The sequence below is a fragment of the Triticum urartu genome, chromosome 5A (assembly GCF_056163025.1).
Source record: "Triticum urartu cultivar PI428250 chromosome 5A, HENAU_Tu73, whole genome shotgun sequence".
NCBI classification, from domain to species: Eukaryota; Viridiplantae; Streptophyta; class Magnoliopsida; order Poales; family Poaceae; genus Triticum; species Triticum urartu.
The window spans coordinates 394,807,425-394,827,676 of NC_141877.1; the positions used below are offsets into that span (position 1 = coordinate 394,807,425).

General features: G+C 46.4%; 1 protein-coding gene and 1 pseudogene across 1 annotated transcript in view; one reads left to right on the plus strand and one right to left on the minus strand.

Moving 5' to 3' along the window:
* LOC147971555 (putative B3 domain-containing protein Os03g0621600) overlaps positions 1 to 20,252 on the minus strand; it is a 118,856-nt gene that overhangs the window by 15,922 nt on the left and 82,682 nt on the right. The window lies entirely within an intron of this gene.
* Positions 17,795 to 18,268, plus strand: LOC147971556 (uncharacterized; annotated as a pseudogene).

Genomic DNA, 20,252 nt, shown 5'->3' on the forward strand with positions numbered 1-20,252 from the left:
GGAGATGAATCTAAGTCGAGTTAAGTGCTTCGGTGATTCGGACCTTGTGGCTCAGCAAGTGTCTGGCACTTGGGACTCCAAGGACCCACTCATGGCAGCATATCGTCGTGAGGTGGATATTGTTGCAGGTTATTTCAGAGGCTATCAGGTGGACCACGTGGACCGGCGCAAAAATGAAGCGGCAGACGCTTTAAGCCGGCTGGGCTCTCAGCGCAAACCGGTCCCACCCAATGTTTTTCTGGATGTGCTGCACAACCCGTCGGTGAAGATCCCTGGTGAAGAGGATTTGGCCATTCCTGATCCGGAGGCTCAATTGGTGGCAGTTCTTCATGTTATTCCGGATTGGACGCTTCCTTACCTGGCGTACAAGAACCGGAGCGAGTTGCCAGAAGATGAGATTCTGGCCCGGCAAATAATCCGGCGATCCAAGTCCATGGCTGTCATCAACGATGAGTTGCATCATTGCAGTGTATCAGGAGCTTTTCAATGTTGTGTGTCTCCTGAAGAAGGCCGTGAAATTTTGCGTGAGATCCATGAAGGAGATTGTGGTCACCATGCCGGTTCAAAGTCTCTGGTGGCTAAAGCGTTTCGCCATGGTTTCTATTGGTTAACTGCTCATGCTGATGCGAAGGATCTGGTCAGACGATGTGATGGTTGCCAAAGGTTTTCAAGACGTGCTCATGTGCTGGCTCAAGAATTGAGGATGATTCCAATTACTTGGCCGTTTGCGACTTGGGGGCTGGATATGGTTGGGCCTTTCAAAAGGTCCAAAGATAAGAAGACCCACCTCCTGGTGGCGGTGGACAAGTTTACAAAGTGGGTGGAGGCAGTACCTGTTAGCAAGTGTGATGCGGCCACGGCGGTTCAGTTCATCAAAAAGGTGATTTTCCGGTTTGGCTTTCCGCACAGTATTATCACAGATAATGGTACCAATTTGTCCAAAGGTGCTATGAAGGAATTCTGCGAACGGGAGCACATCCGGCTCGAGGTTTCATCAGTGGCACATCCACAGTCCAATGGTCAAGCAGAAAGAGCTAATCAAGAGATCTTGAGAGGCATCAAGCCTCGGCTCATGGTTCCTTTGTAGAGAACGCTGGGTTGTTGGGTAGAAGAATTACCATCTGTGTTATGGAGCATCAATACAACACCCAACAGATCAACGGGATACACACTGTTCTTCATGGTTTATGGAGCGGAGGCGGTTCTCCCCAGCGATATCCGTCATGACTCACCTCGTGTCACGGCCTATGTTGAAGCGGACAACGAGATAGCACGGCAAGATGCTTTGGACTGGTTGGATGAAGAGCGTGACATCGCAGCCGCCCGGTCGGCGATTTACCAGCAGGATCTTCGTCATTATCATAGTCGCCGAGTCAGAACCAGAGCCTTCCAGGAAGGAGATTTGGTGCTTCGGCTCATCCAAGATCAGACTGATATGCATAAGCTATCCCCACCTTGGGAGGGGCCTTTCGTGGTCAGCAAGAATCTGCACAACGGGTCGTACTATCTGATCGATATTCGAGAGCATAAGGACTCACGTACATCAGAGGAGGAGACTAACAGGCCGTGGAATATAGCTCATCTTCGGCCTTACTATACCTGAGCCATTGGCTATGCTTATGTACATACAATGTATATATTATGATTAAGTATAATAAACCGGAACCTCAGCTAAAGCGGGGTATCTGTTCTTTTACATCATGTGAGGTTACACGGAGTTGCTCTAAAGCGGCCTCCGGTTTACCCCTTGAGTTCGCTTTTCTAAAAGCATCGTGTTATATCACTTGGAGGATTGGTCGTGTCCGAACCAATACCATGCCTCTTGATAGGCGAAAGCCACCAGATCACTTGGGGACTTGGTCATGTCTGAACCAGTCATGCCTCTTGATCGGCCTAAGGCCACAGAATCACTTGGGGGCTTGGTCGAACCCGAACCATGACCACGCCATTTGGTCGGCATAAATGCCACAAGAATCACTTGGGGACCTGGCTAACTAGAACCATAGTTACACCTAACGGGAGCTTGGTCGTGTTTGGCCATGGTTACGCCATTTGATCAGCTTAAATAAATCTTTTTTGGCAAACGTTTTTGTCGTTACTTTTGCTTCATACTTTTCTTTGAAGGGGGGTTTTTGTTTTTTATTGTGTTCTTTAAACCGACAAAGTTTTTTAACTAATCAATTGACGGAACACAGTTCACGTCAATCCGGAGACTATTTGTCCGGTTTGATCGTTGTTGTTAACATCCTCTTATGGAGTAACACGGTGTTCATTATAACCCGGCACGGTTTACATGGTAACCAGTGTCATATACATATACAGGAGTTGTTATTTCCTCCAACAATGTGGGTTTGCAAAAACTCCACTTCAAGGTTGGCCAAGCCAACTTCACACTCAACGGTGGCAGGTATTATGTATCTCAAATTTTTTGATCATATACTTAAAATTTTGTTTTGGATGTTTTGACTTTATGTATACAAACATCATATTCCGCCTGACGGTACAACTGCGGTGGCACTTAATGAATTGCTTATTTCAGAAAGTATTTTGGAAAGTTCATTACCACATGAAGAACAAGTTATGCACGAAGGCATATCAACATCAAAGGTATCAGCTAGCCTATTACAAGGCAACATGGTGCCCATAATAACATAATTGTTTTTCACAAAGGAGAAACTGTTTTAAAACCAGCTTCCGGTTTAAGCTTGGCCACCAGCCTGGCCTGATGGTTGTGGGTCATCCTGCGCCGCTTCAGCTTCCGTTTCTCTACCCAGTGGCTGGAAATCCACAGTTGTCCAGTCGATTCCCATCAATGCTTGAAAAACAGCTTTGTCATGGATTAGCGAAGACGGGTCAATATCGGGAGCGTAAGTATGCTTACGGATTGGAGGGATCAGGTTTTCCGATTCATGGATTGGTGCAGCTATTCGCTTGTTCTGGCTGTCATATTGGGCTTGATAATGAGACAAATCTGCTTCCTCAGCCAGTTGACAAGCTAGCGGACGTACCTCCCGGTTTATGGCTCGCAGATCCGCTTCACCAAATTCTGACCCGTCTTCCTTCAAACTAGGATAACCCTGAGCCGCTTCAATAGGATCAAAATCCGGCACCCAGGCTTTTGCCCGGATTAAAGCATTGATTGCACCGGTTCGAGCAGCAGATTTCTTCAGCTCTTCAACCCGAGCAGGAAGCACTGACAGTTTCATCAAAGTATCTTGAATCAAAGTGGGCGCCGGTTTGTTATGAGGCGCGGTACAGATGATCCGCTGGGCACCAGTATACAATTGTTCAACCAAGGTATAGGCGGCTTTCAATTTCTTCCGCACATCTGACCCCAAGTGACCAATGCGTGTCCCTGAAATACCATAAAAGGTTAATAAACCGGCGACTCTGTAAGAAGGCAGAACCAATTCAGAAGGCAAGCTGGCTTACCAAAGATAGCAGTGGTCATGGCATGAACGTGCCGCTTTATGCTGGTCAGTTCATCCGTCACTGGTTTCAGTGCAGCCTCGGCATCCTCTGCTCGTTTGATCAAAGCGGATTTTTTAGTGGCCCAATCCGCCCATTTCTTCTTGAAGTTCTCCTTAAGTTGTTCCATGGCGCTTAAGGCACTGGCCAATTCCTCTTTTGCCTTGGAGGTTTCAGCCTGTTGGGTTTTCTGGTTTTCTTGCAGATCGATGACTTGGCTTTCTTTCGCCTTCAGCTCCGCCTGCAGGCATACAGATATATGTTTCAACAAATCGGTAGAAGGATTCAAGTACCAACCACATAACAAGTTATGCACTTAGCACTTGGGGGCTAATGCATATTTGATCTTCATCTTTCAATTGTTTGCAAAGTCCCAAGCTCAATACAAGTATTCAACTTGGCACTTGGGGGCTAATGGCTATTTGATCATATGTATTCTGATGCGGCAGTTTCAATTTCTTAAAGTACCGGTTTAACTACGCTAAGTTGAACCGGCCCTTGGGGACTACATCAACAAATTTCAAAGCATCAAGATTCATATTATTAAGTCCCGGTTTGAAAGAATATTTCAAATCGGCCCTTAGGGGCTAGGAGAGTCAGCAAGAATGAAAGCATACAAAGCAGGAAGGAGCATATGGAAATTACCTCATATTTATCCTTCATCATGTTAACCAGACCGGCTTCATAGTCACGGCTGGTATACAGCCGGTTCAGATAGCCGGAATGGATATCTTGGGCATTCAGAGCAGCGTAAGCCGTCAGATCAGCAATCCACTTGCCTTTGCCAAAAGCAGCTAATTCTTCCTTGGCAGAATGTTTGGATAAAGCGACAGGATTGCTTGGCTCAGTATGGCCAGTGCCAGTAATGACAACTTCATCATCATTGGTACCGCCGGTTTGCACTGGAGCTGTTGGCTTGTCAGTAGGTTTTGCGGGACCGGTGGAGCTTTCAACCCGGAGGGAACCTGTGGGCTGATGGATAGGACCTGAGGTATCAGTAGGTCTTTCCTCAGCAGTAAGATCATCATCTGGCTGCGGTGGATCATTGGGAATATCCTCAGGAATAGCCGCTTCAAGATTGGGTGTGGTGCCTAATTCAAGAATGATATCTTCTTCGGCTGCTTTATCCAGGCGGGCCTTCTTGCTCGGCCTAGGTTTGGCCCTGAGAAGAATAACAAAATTAAATACAGCATATGTTCTAAGGCAATATACTACAAGCATCACAATAAATATAGCTTACCCAAGCACCGTTTTGAGCGGTGGGAGCTGAGTAGCCGACGACTCGCCAGAAGATGAGTGGGAAATAACCTGATAATCGGAGTCAGACGGATTAAGAGGTTGACGAAAGCAGCCTGCTTTAGGACAAGCACTGACAAGCGAATTAGAGACCTCGGAATGACGTTTCCGAACCGGACTGTTCGGTAAACCGGCGGAGGTAACTACCTGGCCGCTGTGCCGGGTGGTGCGGCGAGCTTCGTGTTGTTGAGTCTTCATAAGAAGTTTAGGATCCAAATAAGCAAGAGGATGAGAAAATTTAACTTTCCGGTTTTCCTGACGGATTTTTTGTGAAGGCAAGGTTTCTGAATCGGAAGAGAGAATAATTACCTCTGCAACATCTGCATGGCTGGCTTCGACATCATCCTGACAAATATCATCATCAATAAGATGCATGAAAAATAAACCAAGTGAGTCAAGCTCTACCTCAAAGTCCGGATTATCCACCTCGTCATCAGGGGCCGGATTAGAAGATGCAGTGGTTCTTTTTCGGTGGGCAGTCTTCTTTACAGCTTTAGTTTTTTGCCGGGTTGCTCTTTCCGGTTTATCTATTTTCTCTGCTTTCTCCTGCGGCAGCTTTTTGCTCCAAAACGGATCATTGCCCTGATTATGCAGACACTGATATTAAAAACAATGACCAGACATATCAATAATAGATTCAGCAAAGAGAAAAATCAAAGTCTTACAGCTGGCGGTTTGTCGGTGGCACAGAAGGGAAGCAGGCCGGTTCTAGCGCAGATGTGCTCTGGTTCATTCAGTATCTTACGCACAGCTTCTGTGATTTCTTCACCGGAGAGCTGGAGTCTTGAATGTCGCAGTGGGTCATCCACACTATTAGTATATTCGCACATCAAACCGGAGCGCTGACTAAGGGGCAGTATTCTCCATGATATCCAACGGCGAGCAAGGTCAACCCCTGTTAAACCGTTGGCCATAAAGGCTCTGAGATTTGATAGCTGAGGAGCATATTTGCTTCTCTCCTGGGCACTCAATCGTTGAGAAAAAGGATGGGTATTGCTGAGCCGCTCCGGACGAAAGCCAGGCAAGGGATTCTCACCAGCAGGGGAGGTGTCTTTGCAGTAGAACCATGTCTGATTCCACTCCTTGGGGTGATTGTGCAGCTTGGCGTGAGGGTATGTGACCTCTTTCCTTTTTTGAATCGCCATACCACCCAAATCCGTATTAGAGCCATCAGTAAACTCAGTACGGCGGTTTAGATGGAAAAGATCTCTGAATAATTCCACTATGGGCTCCTCTTGAAAGAACACCTCACAGAGCACTTGGAAGTGGCACATATTTGTAACAGAGTTGGGGCCAGTGTCTTGCGGATGGAGTTGGAAATCAGCTAGAACATCCCGATAGAATTTAGAACCAGGCGGTTTAAAACCCCGGGCTAAGTGGTCTACGAAAACAACAACCTCTCCTTCTCGAGGTGTGGGGGGGCATTCCTTGCCAGGAACCCTCCAATGGACGGTGTCTTTGCTGCCCAAGGCGCCAATCAGGACTAAATCATCCAGTTGATCCTCTGTGACGCAAGAAGGGACCCAATTGCACTCATACACTTGCTTGGCCATGATGAAATCTACAAAGTACATTGATATGTGCAATGTTAAACCGGAATCAGATCTATCTAAACCGGAGTTTATGAAGCAACAGCATCACGGCGGTTCAACAAGGGGACTAATGATATATGATAGATTGCTTTTTCAAAGGTGAACCGCCTATGTGGTAAAGAGGATACAGATCTAAGGCAAGAATGACTAAGGAAGGTAAAAACAGATTTCATAAGGTCGCAGTGAAATTTTGGATCTACCGTAAGACAGGAAAATAAAAGGATTTAGACCTAAAAGGTTGATCTCAAAGCAATTCACAAGGGACCAGATCAATGTTTTATGCGCATAAAAGTTTGCTTTGGTAACAGAAGATAAGCCATTACGGGGAATACATCAAGTTTGAAGTTTTATTCATGGGCTAAAGAAGAAACAAAAGCAGAACAACGCCAGAGTCTCGATGAACTTCGACGAACGAGGAAACCCTAGAACAGATCTGCGGGGGAAAGGAAAGAAGATTTACCGGAGCTGAGGAAGAAGCGGAAGGTCGCCGCTATGCTCAGGTGTGCTCAGGTTGATGCAGCGGCCAAGGTTGATGCAGAGGTCGACGGTGGCGGCGGAGCTCCGAAGCTGGGCAACGCGAGGAAGATGAAGCAGAAGGGGTCGGAGGGAAAGAGAAAGGAAATGACCCTTTGGTCCTATTTATAAAGAAAGGGATATGTTAGGCGCGAGAATCAAGGAGCCGCGAGTTTGGAAACGAAGCTGCGGCCTTAATTGTCGCAGGCTTGTTAACATGATAAGGTTCTTTATAACCAGTGACGTCACACCGGTCTACCGCGAGCAGAGAAGATGACATCACGGCGGTTCAACAAAATACGAGAAGATGTTGAAGATGAAGATTTTTGCTAAGGATTAACATGAACCTGTTCAAATCAATTTGGGGCCTAATGTTGGGGATATTACTACTGGGCGTGAACCGGCCAGGACAGGCCGGGTTAACTTCATCAGTAGTTGAGTATGATAAAAGCCCATGAGGGCAGATGAGGGCTGAAGGCCCATAATCGGTTTAAGGCCTATAGCTATAAACCGGCGCCGGTATGTAACTTGTGTTATAAGTTAGGAATAGTGGAGACCGAACCGGACACATCTATGAGCCGGTATCGGGACTCTGTAAACCGACGGGCGTCACCCATGTATATAAGGGGACGACCCGGCGGCGGTTCAAGGACAGACAACAACTCGAGACATAGGCGAAGCTTATTTGCTCCCTAGTCATCGAAACACCCATCAATTCCATCACAACTAGAAGTAGGCTTTTACCTTCATTGAAGGGGCCGAACTAGTATAAACTCTCTTGCGTCCTTGTGTCCGCTTTAACCCCTTCAAGCTAACCCGTGGCGATGGCTCCACGACTAAGTCCTTTCTCTAGGACATCTGCCGTGACAAAACAATGACATATCCCTAGAAAACTTTATGATGAGTGGGAACCAACTATTAAAATTAAAATTAAAGATCATGAATGATATGCTTTATGTGATTTGGGTGCTAGTGTTTCCACGATTCCAAAGACTTTGTGTGATTTGTTAGGTTTCCGTGATTTTGATGATTGCTCTTTAAACTTGCACCTTGAGAATTACACTATTAAGAAACCTATGGGAAGAATTAATGATGTTTTTATTGCTGCAAATAGAAATTATGTGCCCGTAGATTTTATTGTTCTTGACATAGATTGCAATCCTTCATGTCCTATTATTCTTGGTAGACCTTTCCTTAGAACGATTGGTGTAATTATTGATATGAAGGAAGGAAATATTAGATTCCAATTTCCATTAAGGAAAGGCATGGAACACTTTCCTAGAAATAAAATTAAATTACCTTATGAATCTATTATGAGAGCCACTTATGGATTTCCTACCAAAGATGGCAATACCTAGATCTATCCTTGCTTGTTATGCTTAGCTAGGGGCGTTAAACGATAGCGCTTGTTGGGAGGCAACCCAATTTTATTTTTATTCCTGGCTTTTTGCTCCTGTTTAGTAATAAATAATTTATCTAGCCTCTGTTTTGGTTGTGTTTTTTGTGTTTAGTTAGTGTTTGTGCCAAGTAGAACCGTTGGGAAGACTTGGGGAAAGTCTTGTTACACTTGCTGTAAAAAACAGAAACTTTAGCACTCACAAGAACTACTGCCATTTTTATTTGGAAAGTTATATTTAGTTAATTCTTTTTTAAGATTATTAATAGATAAATTCCTCACGTCCAGAAATTTATTTTAGAATTTTTGAGGTTCCATATCTTGCGCTAGCTACAGATTACTACAGACTGTTCTGTTTTTGACAGATTCTGTTTTTGTGTGTTGTTTGCTTATTTTGATGAATCTATGGCTAGTAAAATAGTTTATAAATCATAGAGAAGTTGTAATACAGTAGGTATAACACAAATATAAATAAAGAATGAGTTCATTACAGTACCTTGAAGTGGTCTTTTGTTTTCTTTCGCTAACGGAGCTCACGAGATTTTCTACCTTGAGTTTTGTGTTGTGAAGTTTTCAAGTTTTGGGTAAAGATTTGATGGATTATGGAACAAGGAGTGGCAAGAGCCTAAGCCTTGGGATGCCCATGGAACCCCCAAGATAATCTAAGGACACCGAAAAGCCAAAGCTTGGGGATGCCCCGGAAGGCATCCCCTCTTTCGTCTACTTCTATCGGTAACTTTACTTGGAGCTATATTTTTATTCGCCACATGATATGTGTTTTGCTTGGAGCGTCTTGTATGATTTGAGTCTTTACTTTTTAGTTTACCACAATAATCCTTGCTGTACACACTGTTTGAGAGAGCCATACATGATTTGGAATTTGCTAGAATACTCTATGTGCTTTGCTTATATCTTTTGAGTTATATAGTTTTGCTCTAGTACTTCACTTATATCTTTTAGAGCACGGTGGTGGATTTGTTTTATAGAAACTATTGATCTCTCATGCTTCACTTAGATTATTTTGAGAGTCTTAAATAGCATGGTAATTTGCTTAAAATCCTAATATGATAGGTATTCAAGATTAGTAAAATTTTCTTATGAGTGTTTTGAATACTAAGAAAAGTTTGATGCTTGATGATTGTTTTGAGATATGGAGGTAATAATATCAAAGTCGTGCTAGTTGAGTAGTTGTCAAATTGAGAAATGCTTGTGTTGAAGTTTGCAAGTCCCGTAGCATGCACGTATGGTAAACGTTATGTAACAAATTTGAAACATGAGGTGTTATTTGATTGTCCTCCTTATGAGTGGCGGTCGGGGACGAGCGATGGTCTTTTCCTACCAATCTACCCCCCTAGGAGCATGCGCGTAGTGCCGAGGTTTTTGATGACTTGTAGATTTTTTCAATAAGTATGTGAGTTCTTTAGGACTAATGTTGAGTCCATGGATTATACGCACTCTAAACCTTCCATCCTTGCTAGCCTTTTCGATACCGTGAATTGCCCTTTATCAAATTGAGAGTTGGCGCAAACTTCGCCGGTGCATCCAAACCCCGTGATATGATACACTCTTTCACACATAAACCTCCTTATATCTTCCTCAAAACAGCCACCATACCTGCCTATTATGGCATTTCCATAGCCATTCCGAGATATATTGCCATGCAACTTTCCACCGTTCCGTTTATCATGACACATTCATTATTGTCATATTGCTTAGCATGATCATGTAGTTGACATAGTATTTGTGGCAAAACCACCGTTCATAATTTTTACTTGTCACTCTTGATTCATTGCATATCCTGGTACACCGCCGGAGGCATTCATATAGAGTCATACTTTGTTCTAGTATCGAGTTGTAATCATTGAGTTGTAAATAAATAGAAGTGTGATGATCATCATTCAATAGAGCATTGTCCCAAAAAAAGGCCAAAGAAAACAAGAAGGCCCAAAAAAACAAAAAGGGGCAATGTTACTATCCTTTTTTCCACACTTGTGCTTCAAAGTAGCACCATGATATAGCAAGTCTCATATATTGTGCTTCAAAGTAGCACCATGTTCTTCATATAGAGAGTCTCTTGAGTTATCACTTTCATATACTAGTGGGAATTTTTCATTATAGAACTTGGCTTGTATATTCCAACAATGGGCCTCCTCAAGTGCCCTAGGTCTTCATGAGCAAGCAAGTTGGATGCACAACCACTTAGTTTCTTTTGTTGAGCTTTCATACATTTATAGCTCTAGTGCATCCGTTGCATGGCAATCCCTACTCCTCGCATTAACATCAATCGATGGGCATCTCCCTAGCCCATTGATTAGCCTCGTTGATGTGAGACTTTCTCCTTTTTGCCTTATCCACACAACCCCCATCATTATATTCTATTCCACCCATAGTGTTATATCCATGGCTCACGCTCATGTATTGCGTGAAAGTTTATGAGTTTGAAAGTATTAAGGTATGAAACAATTGCTTGGCTTGTCATCGGGGTTGTGCATGATGAGAGCATTCTTGTGTGACGAAAATGGAGCATGACTAAACTATATGATTTTGTAGGGATGAACTTTCTTTGGCCATGTTACTTTGAGAAAACATAATTGCTTTGTTAGTTTGCTTGAAGTGTTATTATTGTTTATGTCAATATGAACTTTTGTCTTGACTCTTTCTAATCTGAATATTCATACCACAATTAAGAAATTTTGCATTGAAATTATGCCAAGTAGCACTCCGCATCAAAAATTCTCTTTTTATCATTTACCTACTCGAGGACGAGCATGAATTAAGCTTGGGGATGCCTGATACGTCTCCAACATATCTATAATTTTTGATTGCTCCATTCTATATTATCTACTGTTTTGGACTATATTGGGCTTTATTTTCCACTTTTATATTATTTTTGGGACTAACCTATTAACCGGAGGCCCATCCCAGAATTGCTGTTTTTGCCTATTTCAGTGTTTCGAAGAAACAGAATATCAAATGGAGTCCAAACAGAAAAATCCTTTTTGGCACGTGATTTTCTTCTCGGATAAGACCCAGGAGACTTGGACCCTACTCCAAGAAGTACCGGAGGCGGTCACAAGGGTAGGGGCGCCCCCCCCTACAGGGCGCGCCCCCTGCCTCGTGGGCCCCTCGGTGCTCCACCGACGTACTCCTTCCTCCTATATATACCCACGTACCCCCAAATGATCAGAACAGGAGCCAAAAACCTAATTCCACCGCCGCAACTTTCTGTATCCACGAGATCCCATCTTGGGTCCTGTTCCGGAGCTCCGCCGGAGAGGGCCGTCATCACGGAGGGCTTCTACATCATCATAGCCCCTCCGATGAAGTGTGAGTAGTTTACCTCAGACCTTCGGGTCCATACTTAGTAGCTAGATGGCTTCTTCTCTCTCTTTGAATCTCAATACAAAGTTCTCCCCCTCTCTTGTGGAGATCTATTCGATGTAATCTTCTTTTTTGCAGTGTGTTTGTTGAGACCGATGAATTGTGGGTTTATGATCAAGTCTATCTATGGATAATATTTGAATCTTCTCTGAATTCTTTTATGTATGATTGGTTATCTTTGCAAGTCTCTTCGAATTATCCGTTTGGTTTGGCCAAATAGATTGGTAGTTCTTGCCATGGGAGAAGTGCTTAGCTTTGGGTTCGATCTTGCAGTGTTCTTTCCCAGTGACAGAAGGGGCAGCAAGACACGTATTGTATCGTTGCCATCGAGGATAACAAGATGGGGTTTATTTCATATTGCATGAATTTATCTTTCTACATCATGTCATCTTGCTTAAAGCGTTACTTTGTTTTTAACTTAATACTCTAGATGCATGCTGGATAGTGGTCGATGAGTGGAATAATAGTAGTAGATGCAGAATCGTTTCGATCTACTTGTCACGGACGTGATGCCTATATACATGATCATGCCTAGATATTCTCATAACTATGCTCAATTCTGTCAATTGCTAAAGAGTAATTTGTTCACCCACCGTAGAAAACTTATGCTCTTGAGAGAAGCCACTAGTGAAACCTATGGCCCCCGGGTCTATTCTCATCATATCAATCTCCATCACTTTAATATTGTTTTGTTTTTACTTTGCCTTTTACTTTTCACTTTGCATCTTTATATCAAAAATACCAAAAATATTATCTATCGGATCTCACTTCCATAAGTGACCGTGAAGGGCTTGACAACCCCTAATCGCGTTGGTTGCGTTGAGCTCTTTGTGTTGTGTAGGTACGAGGGACTTGCGAGTGGCCTCCTACTGGATTGATACCTTGGTTCTCAAAAACTGAGGGAAATACTTAAGCTACTCTGCTGCATCATCCTTTCCTCTTCGGGGAAAACCAACGCAAGCTCAAGAGGTAGCAGTAGGCCAGGAAGGGTTCGGTCCATGGAGCAATGACGGCCATGATTACATGGGCGGAAGGTGTCATTTCGGTGCCCGAACCCCCGATGATGTCAGAATTGCGTTCGACACATGGGGGTATGATTGGCTCCGGACTAGTATTTCCACTCTCGTCCTGCCATACCACAGATGGCTTGAAGAGCCTTTCCACAAAGGTGTTGGGCGGGACGGGATCGCGTTTAGTTCCCATTCGAGCAAGGATGCCCGCTGCCTAATTACTGCCTCGAGCAACATGATGGAACTCGAGCCCCTTAAACCGAGCTGATATTTTATGTACGACGTTGCGGTATGCTGCCATCTTTGGATCTTTTGCATCGAATTCTCCATTTATTTGGGATATTGCGAGGTTCGAATCCCCACGCACCTCTAGGCGTTGTATGCCCATAGAGACAACCATTCGGAGACCATGTAGTAGTGCCTCGTATTCGGCCGCGATGTTGGAGTTCGTATACATTATTTGTAACATGTAGCGGACTGTGTTACCTATAGGGGATGTTAAGATGACACCAGACCCCAATCCGGCTAACATTTTGGAGTCGTTGAAGTACATTATCCAGTTGGAGTATGTGTTGTACTCTTTAGGGAGTTCGGCTTCCGTCCACTCGGCGACAAAGTCGGCCAACACCTGAGATTTAATAGCTCAGCATGGCTTGTATGTTATTTCAAATGGTAGGAGCTCGACGGCCCATTTGGCTATGCGGCCGGTGGCGTCCCGATTATTTATGATATCATTGAGTGGTACTTTGGATGCCACTATAATCGAACACTCTTGAAAGTAGTGTCATAGCTTTTGGGATGCCATGAAGACCGCATACGCTATCTTCTGATAGTGTGGGTATCGAGATTTGCATGGTGTAAGGACCACCGATACATAGTATACTGGTTTCTAGAGTGGGAATTTATGTCCCTCTTCCTCTCGTTCGACGATGAGTATGACGCTCACCACCTGGTGAGTCACAGATATGTAGAGCAACATAGGCTCGACTGCACTTGGTGCAGCAAGGATTGGGTTGCTTGCTAACAAAGTCTTTATTTATTCCAATCCGGCTGTAGCCGCATCCATCCATTCAAAATGGTCGGTGCGTCGGAGCAGTCGATAAAGTGGCAGCACCTTTTCTCCCAATCTGGAGATAAAGCGGCTTAAGGCTGCCACGCAACCAACCAGTTTTTGGACCTCCTTTAAGTCTGTTGGCGTTACCAATGGTGAAAGGGCTCGGATTTTGGCTTGGTTCGCTTCGATTCCTCTATTCAAAACAATGAATCCGAGTAGTTTTCCAGCTGGAACTCCGAAGACACATTTTTCCGGATTGAGCCGGATGTCATATGTTCAGAGGTTGTCAAAAGTGAGTCATAGATCGTCCACCAGTGATTCGGCGTGTTTAGTCTTGATGACCACGTCGTCCACATATGCCTCCACTGTTTTGCCAAATTGTTTTTCCAGACATGTTTGGATCATGCGTTGGTAAGTGGCGCCAGCGTTTTTGAGTCCGAAGGGCATAGTGTTGAAGCAAAAGGGGCCGTACGGGGTAATAAATGTCGTTGCGGCCTGGTCGGATTCCTTCATCTTGATCTGATGGTATCCGGAGTAGGCGTCGAGGAAACCCAATGAGTCGTGTCCTGCAGTTGCGTCAATGATTTGGTCGATGCGGGTTAGTGGGAAGGGGTCCTTAGGGAAGGCCTTGTTGAGGTCCTTGAAGTGGACACAAAGGCGCCAGGATTTGTCCTTCTCCAGCACCATGACCAGGTTGGCCATCCAATCCGGGTGCTTGATTTCTCTGATGAATTCGGCCTCAAGTAGTTTCACTAGCTCCTCCCCCATAGCTTGTCATTTGGGTTCGGAAAATTGCCGCAACATTTGCTTGACTAGTTTGAATCCCTTTATTATGTTGAGGCTATGTTCCGCCAGTCTGCGTGGGATTCCGGGCATGTCCGAAGGGTGCCAGGCAAAGATGTCCCAATTTTCACGCAGGAACGCTCGTAGGGCGGCATCGACCGTCGCATCCAATTGTGCTCCAATGGAGGCTGTCTTATTGGGATCCATTGGGTGTACTTGAAATTTGACTATTTCGTCAGCTGGCTTGACAGAGGTGGATTTGGGCCTCTTATCGAGGATTACGTCATCTTTGTCCACTGTGGAGCACAGAGCAGTTAATTCTTCAGCCGCGAGGGCCTCGGTTTGTGCCTCGAGGGCCAAGGATGCAGTTTTGTTTTTGGCGCGGAGTGTTATATCCGGATCACTGGTGATAGTGATAACTCCGTTGGGCCCTGGCATTTTGAGCTTCATGTACCTGTAATGGGGTATGGCTTGAAAGCGTGTGAAGGCGTCTCGCCCCAACAGGGCGTGATATCCGCTATTGAAAGGTGCCACGTGGAAGAGCAACTCTTCGGACCTGTAGTTCTCAGACGTGTCGAATACTACATCAAGTTTAATTTTCCCCGAGCATCGTGCTTCTCGACTGGGGATAATGCCTCGAAAGGTGGTACTGCTTTGCTTGATGCGACTCTTGTCCATTTGCATTTTGTTGAGCGTATCTTCATAGATGAGGTTCAGTCCGCTGCCGCCGTCCATGAGCACTTTGGTGAGTCGAAAGCCATCCACAATTGGGTTTAAGACCAAGGCGGCTAGTGCTCAGACTGATCAGGCCCTTGGTTCATCATCGGCGGTGAAAGTTATTGCCGTATCATTCCAAGGATTTATTGCGGCTACTTGGTTAACTTCGGCGAGGTCGCGGATCGCCCGTTTGCGCCGATTTTTTGAAGAAAAGGTCTCGAAGACCATAAAGACATTGAGATCGTCATCCTCCGAAGAGTGCTTCTCTCGGGTAGTGTTGGTGAGGATGGCCTCACCGCTCTTAGCCACCTGCCGGAGTACCCAACATGCCCGAAGGCTATGCGTTGGTTCCGTGCTCGGCATCGTGTGTATCTGATAGGGCTTGTCGAGTAATTCGTTAAGGACGGTTCTATATCCCATGAAGGGCTTGTTTTTCTTGTAAATAGGCTGATGACCGGGTGCCCCGTAAGGGTGCATCCTTTTTGCCCGTCTGGTGGGCTGCTTAAAGGCAGGAGGTTCCCACTGGGCTGTCTGGGCTTTCTAGGCGCTTTCCATTGTGCAATACTTCTGTACTATGTGTGCCAAATCTGCAAAGTGCAGTATGCGGCGGCGGTTGAGGGCATTGAGAATTTCCTTGTCCGCACAGTTGCAGCAAAAAACCGAAACCGCGTCGCCGTCGCATCAATCTTTAATCTTGTTTTTAACAAGGAGGAACCTGGCCCAGAAGTGATGGACCATTTCCTGAGGTTGCTGTCGTACATACATTAGGTCACATATGTCTGGAGGACCTGAATTACTTGGGAAATATTGATTGTGGTGGGTGGGCGGGCTAAAATCTGCGTCCCGATCCACGATTGAGTCCAGAGCTCGAAGAGTCTCCGAGTTCACCAGTTCAAGATCGGGAAGGTCCTGAGGACTTTCGGGCTCAATGCCTGATCTTGTGTTCGGAGGACATACAGTCTCTTCCCGGGGATGGGTATCCAGCTCGCAGGGCTCGCAAATCCGAACATAGCTGGTTTTTAACTTGGGGGAAGAATCATTCTCGACTCATTCCTCAACGACCGCTACCAGATGGGTGACCGGCGGGGACTCGATTTCCCTCTGGTCGGGTTTAAGCCCAATCTGATCATAGTCTATTGCAACCCCCAGGGTGGCAATGCGATCTAGCATCTTGTTTAAGGACGAGACATCTGCCGGATCCATCTTTTCGGAGTGTTTGAGGCTGATGTGGAGATGATGTCTGGTGATTGTGGGAGCCGCCGTTGGCTTGACGGCCAAGCATGCGCCCATGGTAAAACCGCCGAGCTGGAGGACCTGTCCTGGAGTTAGGGCCCCTCCAGAAGTGATATCGTCATTAATGACAAGGCGAGCCATCAATCCTTCTATCAACAACACAAAGGAACTCTCAATGAAAGCATCAATGTCGGTGTCAAAACCGGCCGATCTCGAGTAGGGGGTCCCGAATTGTGCATCTGAAGATCAAAGGTAACAAGGGACATAGGGAACACAATGTTTATCCAGGTTCGGGCCCTCTTAATGGAGGTAAAACCCTATGTCCTGCTTGATTGTATTTGATGAGTATAGAGGTTACAAGAGTCGATCTACCTCGAGATCGTAGTGGCTAAACCCTAGATGTCTAGCCTATATGAATTCTGATGATCCCTACAAACTAAACCTTCCGGTATATATATACCGGAGGGGTACAGGGTCGGTTTACAAAGGAAGGAAACAGTACATCCGGACTCCAATCATGTCGTCCACACATCCAAGTGTCCTTCCCGAACACAGGGAATGATCTTCCGTTTTATCTTCACGGCCCATCAGCCCGGCCCACATCGAATAGGCCGGACACCTGAGGACCCCTGAATCCAGGTCTCCCTCACTAGGTGCTTCTCCGGCCCATTGGGTGTCTTCTGGTCGAAAAAAATCCACAAAAAGTTACCCTACATTTGGACTCCGTTTGATATTAATTTTTTGCGATGTAAAAAACAAGAAAAAACAACAACTGACACTTGGCACTATGTCAATAGGTTAGTACCAAAAAATGATATAAAATGATTGTAAAACATCCAAGAATGATAATATAATAGCATGGAACAACCAAAAATTATAGATACGTTGGAGACGTATCAGGGGGTCCTCCATGCGCTCGTTGTCGCCAACCGTTGGCGTCTTCAGATCTTCCTCGGCGGTGGGCGGCAGCACCACCTTGGGCATTGGATGAACCGGCTCCTTGCCCTTCTTGTCAATGGACGGGAGCACCTCCGTGCCCATCTCATTGCTCTCCTCGATCTGCACACAATTCATGGAGTTAGGCACAACACATAGTTCATGGCTTATTGAAGAGCATGTAGTTAAAATGACATGACTGTCACTCTTCCTCCTCTCCATCGCGCCTAAGTTTACTCACCCTGACCACTACTACTTACCCACCCCCTCCGTTCTCTCACTATCAACCTTCCTCCTCTTCATCGCCATGAGCTCCAGCTCCAGCTCCAACGCCAACCCCTTCCCTTGGGGTATTGGCTGGAGGGCCTTCTTTCTCGGGTGGTCGGCTGGTGACCGCACCAAGTTCAAGAACATCATGGAGGTGTGCTCGAACTTTGGCTCCATGCCTGACATGTAGAAGGAATCTGATGCAATGCTCATGAGGGCCACTGCACAAGAGTTGAAGACGCTGATTCCTAACCCAGCGAAGGGCGCGATGGTAGTTGACATTATTTGATGGGCCATGAATCAGGCCGTCTCCAACGATGCTAAACAGAGGAAGAGGTGGTCCAAGTACAAGAACTACTGGGCTCCTAATGACCGTTGTGTCGCAGTGTACTGGGAGACGGCAATCGTGCCGCCAGCGGTCATCGGTGGGGAGCCTAAGGAGGAGGAAGAACCGGTGCAGATGCCAATGAGGGCGCCGGAGCCAGGCCGTCGTACCTGGCAGATCAACCTCGACTCCGCCGAGGAGGACGACGACCCGCCGCCCCGCACAGCGATGGACAAGAAGATGAAGGCCAACCACTCGACCCACCGCTCCGCACGCCTCAACGGCCGCCGCGGTTAGCCAGTGTCTGTTGTGTACCCCCAATCCCCCTTCTACTCCATCTGCATCTACCTCTATTCCGGTCTTGCATGAACTGGTATGAACTAGTATGAACTGCCATGCTTATCTACCTCTATTCCCATTCCCCTCTCCGTCGTGGATCGAATCTACCGCCGTATCGAACGCGAAAAAGTAGTGCATGACGAACAAAAAAGTGCTTACCGTCATTGTCGTGGGGCAGGTGATGATCCGCTCGTCGATGATGGAGTTCGGTGGTCTTCTTGCTCTCCTTCGATCTGCCGCCGCCGTGAGAGTTGGGAGAGTAGGGAGAGTGGGGAGAGGGAGCGGTGAGGCTAATAACTGCCGATGTTTCAGGAAGCAACGCGACTTCTCGAGTGGCCGCGCGCGTGCAGCCTCCGCCGCCCACGTGCACCGCTCAGCCCTGGCTCTGAAGAAAATGCAGATTCGAGCGTTCCCAGGGAGTCAGGCCCAGAAGTGATTTAAACATCGTGCCATGCAGGCCCAACAGTGTATGCAGCCAACCAAACATCCCGTTTTCTTTCCGCACAGGTCTGATTAGGCCTCATGCAGGCAACCAAACACATCCATAACGAAACAGTCCAAGCGTGCGAAACAGTTTAGAAGCTATCCTAAGTGGGCCAACTTTCGAACCAGCCCACTGTAGAATGATGTAGGCGCCCGTTTCCGATTAGGACCTCGAAAATGCTCTTTAGAGCTCGGGCTCCATGGAGCCCGAGTTTGACTTGATTAAAATTCAAATTTTCACGTTTCAAAATTTTTTGAAAAAAATACACACATACTTAGAGACATAAAGCATATGTGTGTAAATTTTCAGGACAAAACACCTTAAAATGAGTGCTACACAAAAAGAACAAATCTGAGGCTTTTTAGTAGATGCACTATTCATCCTAAAAATCCATGAATTTGTCTTTTTGCACAGATCGCATTTTAGGATATTTCATCCTCAAATTTTACATACATACACATATCATCCTTGTTTACTTGTATGATTTTTTTTCAGATTTTTTTAAAACTGAGAAGTGTGAATTTTGAATTTTTCAAAAAATCCTGCCTTCATGGAGGCCGAGCTCCAAAATGCCCTACTCTTAGAGCATGTCTAGTAGAACCCTCAAACCCTCAAACCCTCACTAGCGTTTTAAGGGTCTAAAAATGGTCTTTTGTGCATTTTTACGGGTTGAAAAACATGGGCAAAGATTAGAACCCTCAAACCCAACCCTTATAACGGAATATTCCCCATGAACGACGTTGTCGTTGCGGGCATACCGTCGAGCACCTCGTGCACGATGAGCGGAGGGCGGAGGGCGGAGGGCGGGGCGGGCACGGGCGGAGGGCAGTGACCGGGGGGTGGGACGCGGAGGCGGAGGGCGCGGGGGCGGGAGGCGAAGGGCACGGGAGCGGGCACGGGCCGGAGGGCGGTGGCGGCGGGTCGAGGCGGAGGGCGCGGAGGCGGAGGGGCGCGGGAGGAGGAGAGGCCGGGGGCGGGAGGAGGAGGCGGCGGGCGGGCGCGCGGGAGTAGAAGCCGTCGGGGCTGCGGGCAGCGCGGACGGCGGGACGGATGGTGACGACCGGGGGCGGGGCGAGCGCGGCCGCGACCGGGAGGAGGTGGAGGAGGCCGGCGTCTGGGGGCGGGGCAGGCGCGGGCGCGCGGGAGGTCGATGGGGCGGCCGGCGGCGGCTGGGGCGACTAACAGCGGCAGACGCGGGCGTGGGCGCGGGAGTTGGGAGAATTTTCCCCTCCCGCGTGAGGATAACCGTCAAATAAGGGTTGGGGTAGATTTTGCTCCTCAACCCTTACTTTTCAGGGTTGGAAAAGGGTTTGAGGTTTGGATCTTAAAAAACATTTAAGAGTTTAAGAGTTAAGGGGTTTTAGTCTACATGATTTTTTGCTTATAAACTGTAAAAAAACAGTTATTTATATGGGTTTAAAGGTTTGAGAGCTCTGCTAGAGATGCTCTTAGAACCTC